Source organism: Musa acuminata, unplaced genomic scaffold (assembly GCF_036884655.1).
Source record: "Musa acuminata AAA Group cultivar baxijiao unplaced genomic scaffold, Cavendish_Baxijiao_AAA HiC_scaffold_1087, whole genome shotgun sequence".
Taxonomy (NCBI): Eukaryota; Viridiplantae; Streptophyta; class Magnoliopsida; order Zingiberales; family Musaceae; genus Musa; species Musa acuminata.
The window spans coordinates 251529-258585 of record NW_027021301.1 but is presented as its reverse complement, the minus strand read 5'-3'; positions in this window follow the sequence as shown (position 1 = coordinate 258585).

Here is a 7057-nt window from a genome sequence, read left to right as displayed (position 1 = left end):
AGATTTACGTCTTAATGCAGTTTTACGTCTAAACGTAGTTTTACGTCTAAACGCAGATTTACGTCTAAACGCAGTTTTACGTCTAAACGCAGTTTTACGTCTAAACGCAGTTTTACGTCTAAACGCAGTTTTACGTCTAAACGCAGATTTACGTCTAAACGCAGTTAGACGCAGATTTACGTCTAAACTTTCAAACTCGTTTGTATACTCGCAGAAGGCAGTATGCAGTTGAAATCAATACGTAAACGTGAACTGAAATCTGATGATTGAGCGAGGAAAGCCGATTTACGTCTGAATGCAGTTTTACGTCTAAATGTTGAAACTCGTTCGTAAAATCGTAGAGGACAGATTGCAGTTACTAATAGGATTAAAATGTAAGCGTAAACTGCAAGGAAGCTCGTTCGTAAAAGCGCGGAAAACAGTTCTGCAGAATCAAACGTAAACGTAAACTGTAATGTATGAAAATACGAGTTTACGTCTGAATGCAGATTTGGAAGAACAGCACTTAGAACTTGTTCGTGAAAGCGCAGAGAGCAGTAGTGATGAGGGAGGTTTGCAGTAATGATAAAGTGCTCGAAAATAAACGCAAACCAGAGATTTAGAGTGGTTCGGTCAGCCTTGACCTACTCCACTTTTGGCTTCCTCCACCGATGAGGTTGCCGACGTCAACTAGGTGCCTTCCTTCAATGGGCGAAGGCCAAACTTCCCTCTTACAATTTCTCTCCTTTTGACAGGCTTAGGAGACAACCTTTACAGACCTTTCTCTCCTCACTTTACAGTTGAAAACTTGAAGAACAGAAGGAGGAGACTCAAGGATTTACAATACTTTTGAGCTCTTTAGAATCACAGAAAAGATCACAATTTCGGTATGGGTCTGTGTCTTTTCAGTGCTGAATGGGTGGGGTATTTATAGGCCCCAACCCAATTCAAAATTCGAGCTCAAAACGATCAAATCGATCTAATCCCAGAATTTCTGGGATCAGGCGGTTGCACCTCTCAACTGGAGAGGTGGCACCGCCTGGCAGAGCTCGAAGACTGAGCTCTGCCGATTGCTTCTTCTCTGCCAGAGCTCGAAGACTGAGCTCGATGGTTGCATCACCTGGCAGAGCTCGAAGACTGAGCTTGGTGGTTGCATCACCTGGCAGAGCTCGAAATCTGAGCTTGGTGGTTGCATCACTTGGCAGAGCTCCAAACTGAGCTCAAGCTGATGCACCATTCTGCCATAGCTCGAAGACCGAGCTTGGTGAATTCATCACCTGGCAAAGCTCGAGACTGAGCTCAGGCTGATGCACCACTCTGCCAAAGCTCGAAGACTGAGCTTGGTGGTTGCATCGCCTGGCAGAGCTCGGAACTTGAGCTCTGGCGGTGCAACCTCTTGGCTGGAGCGGTTGCACCTCCCAGCCTTGCAACCCTGGCGGTTGCACCTCCTGGCTGGGGCGGTTGCACCTCCCAGCCGTGCACCCCTGGCGGTTGCACCTCCTGGCTGGGGCGGTTGCACCTCCCAGCCGTGCACCCCTGGCGGTTGCACCTCCTGGCTGGGGCGGTTGCACCTCCCAGCCCCACAGCCCAGGCGGTTGCACCTCCTGGCTGGGGCGGTTGCACCTCCTGGTGCAATCAGGGTCCGAATGGTTCACTCCATTCGACCCACTTTGAATCTTTTCAGGGGCCCAATTGCCCCAAGATTAAGCTAATGGGATCACCTCCCATTTTCATGCTTAATCATCGTGCTAACTACGATTATCTCTAAGACAACTCCTGCAGCTTGCTCCGATGCGTCAATCGCTTCTTCCGGCGAGTTTCCGGCCAACTTCCGTCGATCAACCGATAACCCTCGGTGATCCTCCTGCGGACATCCGGTATACTCCTGGACTTTGCGACGATCCACTTGGCGAGTTCCGACGAGCTTCGCTTGGCAAGCTTCTGGACTTCTCGGATCTGTTCTCTCTGAACCTCCGACGACCGTCCGAACTTCCGTCGAACTCTCGAACTCCCAACGTGATCATGATCTTGACTCCGGCGCAACTCCTGCTGCTTGTCTTAATCTCATCGTAGTTAATCCTGCACAACAAATCAAAACTTCGATCGAGACAAATAATCCTAAGCAATTAACCAAGTTGTCCGACATGTCATTGGTCCCTCGACGCTTCGTCCGATTCTTCGGCGCATCGTCCTCTCGTGCAGCCTATTGCCCAATCGGCCAGTTGACTCCGCAACTCCGATATCCTTGGCACAATACCCGCTCTTCTTGGCCCGATGCCCGAGTCCACGGCCCGAAGCCTTCTGTCGATACGTCGACCGATCCACCGGCCCGACGTCCAATCTTCTGACATGTTCCTTCGGCACAACATGATTTTCCTGCTTTAATTGTCTCATCCTGATCGAAGCATCCTGCGTCACTCAAAACGCAGATTAAATCATAAACATATATCAAGTAGTTTCATCATCAAAATACGAGATTCAACAATCTCCCCCTTTTTGATGATGACAACTACTTGATGACGGAGTTAAACTTAACTCCCGGAGTTTAAACAAACTCCCCCTATCAATATGCCATATTGATAGAACCTTGAATTCACACTGAATTCAAGTCATTGCAATATTCATCATGAATACTTGCAACACGTCAACATGAACTTATGCATAAACTTATGCATCACATGTCATGTCATCAACATACTTCTCCCCCTTTGTCATCAACAAAAAGGAGAAGTATCACAATCAAGTGTTTGTGTGTGATATTGGTTCAACTCATTGCATGAAAAACATAGTATCAAGTTTTATCATCATGCAATCTTGGAGCTAGAAGATTTAGCAGGTGTTATATCATGCTTAGGACATTCATGCTATCAAGTTTTAGATATTCAAGTTTTATAACATATAAGATAGCACTTTTGGTAATGTTCAAGATAGCAAGTTCTATATCATGCAAGCTAGCAAACTAGAGATGTTCAAGAAAGCAACTCTTGCTTCTTGAAAATTTTGCTCACTTTGCTAGATGCGCAAGTTAGCATTTTTGCCTCTTGAGATAGGCAAGATAGCACATTTGCTTCTTTTGAGATAGCAACTTTTTGCTTCTCTTTAGACCAACAAGCTAGCAATTTTTACGATATACAAGTTTCACAATATATAAGCTAGCAAAAATTTCGAAAGCAAATGCAAGATAAATTTCTTGTGTAAGCTCATGATTCTTGCTTCCTATTACAATGTGCAAATTGCAAGTTTTGCTTCTTGAGATATTCAAGATAGTGATGTTCAAGAAGACAATTTTGTTAGGATCAAGAGCACTAAGAGGGGGGGGGGTGAATTAGTGCAGCGGAAATTTTATAATAATTTAAAAACAAAAAGCTGCGTTCGTTCAAAAACGATTATGATGCAAAAGCAAATTCTCAGTTTGTATCTAAGTGCAGTTTGCGTCTAAGCGCAGATTGCGTCTAAGCGCAGTTTTGCGTCTAAGCGCAGTTTTGCGTCTAAATGCAGATTTACGTCTAAACGCAGATTTGCGTCTAAACGCAGTTTTACGTCTAAACGTAGTTTTACGTCTAAACGCAGATTTACGTTTAAACGTAGTTTTACGTTTGAACGCAGTTTTACGTCTGAACGTAGTTTTACGTCTAAACGCAGATTTACGTCTAAACGCAGTTTTACGTTTAAACACAGTTTTACGTCTAAACGCAGATTTGCGTCTAAACTTTGAAACTCGTTTGTATATTCGCAGAAGGCAGTATGCAGTTGAAATCAAGACGTAAACGTAAACTGAAATCTGATGATTGAGCGAAGAAAGCCGATTTACGTCCGAATACAGTTTTACGTCTAAATGTTAAAACTCGTTCGTAAAATCGTAGAGGACAGATTGCAGTTATTAATAGGATTAAAATGTAAGCGTAAACTGCAAGGAAGCTTGTTCGTAAAAGCGCGGAAAATAGTTCTGCAGAATCAAACGTAAACGTAAACTGTAATGTACGAAAATACAAGTTTACGTCTGAATGCAGATTTGGAAGAACAGCACTTAGAACTTGTTCGTGAAAGCGCAGAGAGCAGTAGTGATGAGGGAGGTTTGCAGTAATGATAGAGTGCTCGAAATTAAACGCAAACCAGAGATTTAGAGTGGTTCGGTCAGCCTTGACCTACTCCACTTTTGGCTTCCTCCACCGATGAGGTTGCCGACGTCAACTAGCTGCCTTCCTTCAATGGGCGAAGGCCAAACTTCCCTCTTACAGTTTCTCTCCTTTTGACAGGCTTAGGAGACAACCTTTACAGACCTTTCTCTCCTCACTTTACAGTTGAAAACTTGAAGAACAGAAGGAGGAGACTCAAGGATTTACAACACTTTTGAGCTCTTTAGAATCACAGAAAAGATCACAATTTCGGTATAGGTCTGTGTCTCTTCAGTGCTGAATGGGTGGGGTATTTATAGGCCCCAACCCAATTCAAAATTCGAGCTCAAAACGATCAAATCGATCTAATCCCAGAATTTCTGGGATCAGGCGGTTGCACCTCTCAACTGGAGAGGTGGCACCGCCTGGCAGAGCTCGAAGACTGAGCTCTGCCGATTGCTTCTTCTCTGCCAGAGCTCGAAGACTGAGCTCAATGGTTGCATCACCTGGCAGAGCTCGAAGACTGAGCTTGGTGGTTGCATCACCTGGTAGAGCTCGAAATCTGAGCTCGGTGGTTGCATCACTTGGCAGAGCTCCAAACTGAGCTCAAGCTGATGCACCATTCTGCCATAGCTCGAAGACTGAGCTTGGTGAATGCATCACCTGGCAAAGCTCGAGACTGAGCTCAGGCTGATGCACCACACTGCCAAAGCTCGAAGACTGAGCTTGGTGGTTGCATCGCCTGGCAGAGCTCGGAACTTGAGCTCTGGCGGTGCAACCTCTTGGCTGGAGCGGTTGCACCTCCCAGCCTTGCAACCCTGGCGGTTGCACCTCCCAGCCATGCACCCCTGGCGATTGCACCTCCTGGCTGGGGCGGTTGCACCTCCCAGCCCCTCAGCCCAGGCGGTTGCACCTCCTGGCTGGGGCGGTTGCACCTCCTGGTGCAATCAGGGTCCGAATGGTTCACTCCATTCGACCCACTTTGAATCTTTTCAGGGGCCCAATTGCCCCAAGATTAAGCTAATGGGATCACCTCCCATTTTCATGCTTAATCATCGTGCTAACTACGATTATCTCTAAGACAACTCCTGCAGCTTGCTCCGATGCGTCAATCGCTTCTTCCGGCGAGTTTCCGGCCAACTTCCGTCGATCAACCGATAACCCTCGGTGATCCTCCTGCGGACATCCGGTATACTCCTGGACTTTGCGACGATCCACTTGGCGAGTTCCGACGAGCTTCGCTTGGCAAGCTTTTGGACTTCTCGGATCTGTTCTCTCTGAACCTCCGACGACCGTCCGAACTTCCGTCGAACTCTCGAACTCCCAACGTGATCATGATCTTGACTCCGGCGCAACTCCTGCTGCTTGTCTTAATCTCATCGTAGTTAATCCTGCACACTTATCTCAACACACAGATTAGATAACAAATGACAATTGACTTCATCATCAAAATCCGAGATTCAACAATCTCCCCCTTTTTGATGATGACAATCAATTGATAAAGGAGTTATCCTTAACTCCCCCTATCTATATGCCATAGTTGAGATAAGTCAACCTTGAATTCAAGACCTTTGAATTCAAGTGACGCATTGATAAGTTAGATCAGTTAAACTTATCAATGCTCCCATCATGATGCCTATCATGATGTATCTCTTCAAGAATTATGTCAAGGCATGACATACATCAACAAGTTTGTATGATAGTGTTTGTAACCAATCATCATGCAATCATATAAAGCTACGAAGGACTTTTTTTACATGATGCTTACATTTGAGATTTTCTAGTAAGTTTGCATTTTCTTCACAATATCAAATTAAGATAAGATGCAAACTATAGTACATGTTCACATATCTCTTGGTGATGCAAGGATGGCATAATATTGTTTATAGCATCACTCAAGTATTTGCAACTATGACATAGATATGATTATGGCAGTTCAGCTATGACATAGTGTATATCAATTCATATTTTTCTCCCCCTTTGTCATCAACAAAAAGCATGATAGCATTATCAAGCAAATAAAGGAAGTCATGACACATATATCACTTTATTGTTTTTGCTTGACGGAGGAAAGTTATTTTCCAAGGAGTTTTCATAAGAGTGTACGGGAACATCCCATTTTTAGCATACAACTCGAAAAATGAACTTTTTACATGCATTTGGTTAAAAATATTTGTCACATAATTTGCAACATGTTGTTTGATCAAGCGTTCTCAAGGCATGTAATAGTAATAACATCCGAAAAATAATTTTAACTAGTTTAAGTATTTGGACACATCAACATACCTAATTCTCTTCTTATGTAATCAAATTGTTCTTCACATAGGGGTTTTGTGAAGATATCAGCCAGTTGATGTTTGGTATCAATAAACTCTATGGTCAAGTCATGATTAGTGACATGATCACGTATAAAGTGATGTCTAATATCAATGTGTTTTGTTCTTGAGTGTTGTATAGGATTTTTAGTTAAGCATATTGCACTCGTGTTATCACATTTAATGGGAATATCTTTAAGAATCACTTTGTAATCTTCTAAAGTGTTTTTCATCCATACAACTTGTGCACAGCATGCACTTGCTGCAATGTATTCAGCTTCGGTTGTTGACAGGGCAACCGAGTTTTGTTTCTTAGATGACCAGGATACAAGGGCATGTCCTAAAAATTGACATGATCCTGATGTGCTTTTTCTGTCTAGTTTACAGCCAGCGAAGTCCGCATCAGCATAGGCTGTTAATTCAAAATTTTCTGTTTTTGGGTACCATAATCCTAGATTGGTAGTTCCATTAAGATATCTGAGTATTCTTTTGACAGCTTTGAGATGAGATATCTTAGGGTCTGATTGAAATCTAGCACAAAGTCCTACACTGAACATAATGTCTGGTCTGGTGGCAGTGAGGTAAAGTAAACTTCCTATCATACCCCTATAGGTTTTTTGATCGAAGCTTTCTCCATTCTCATCAATT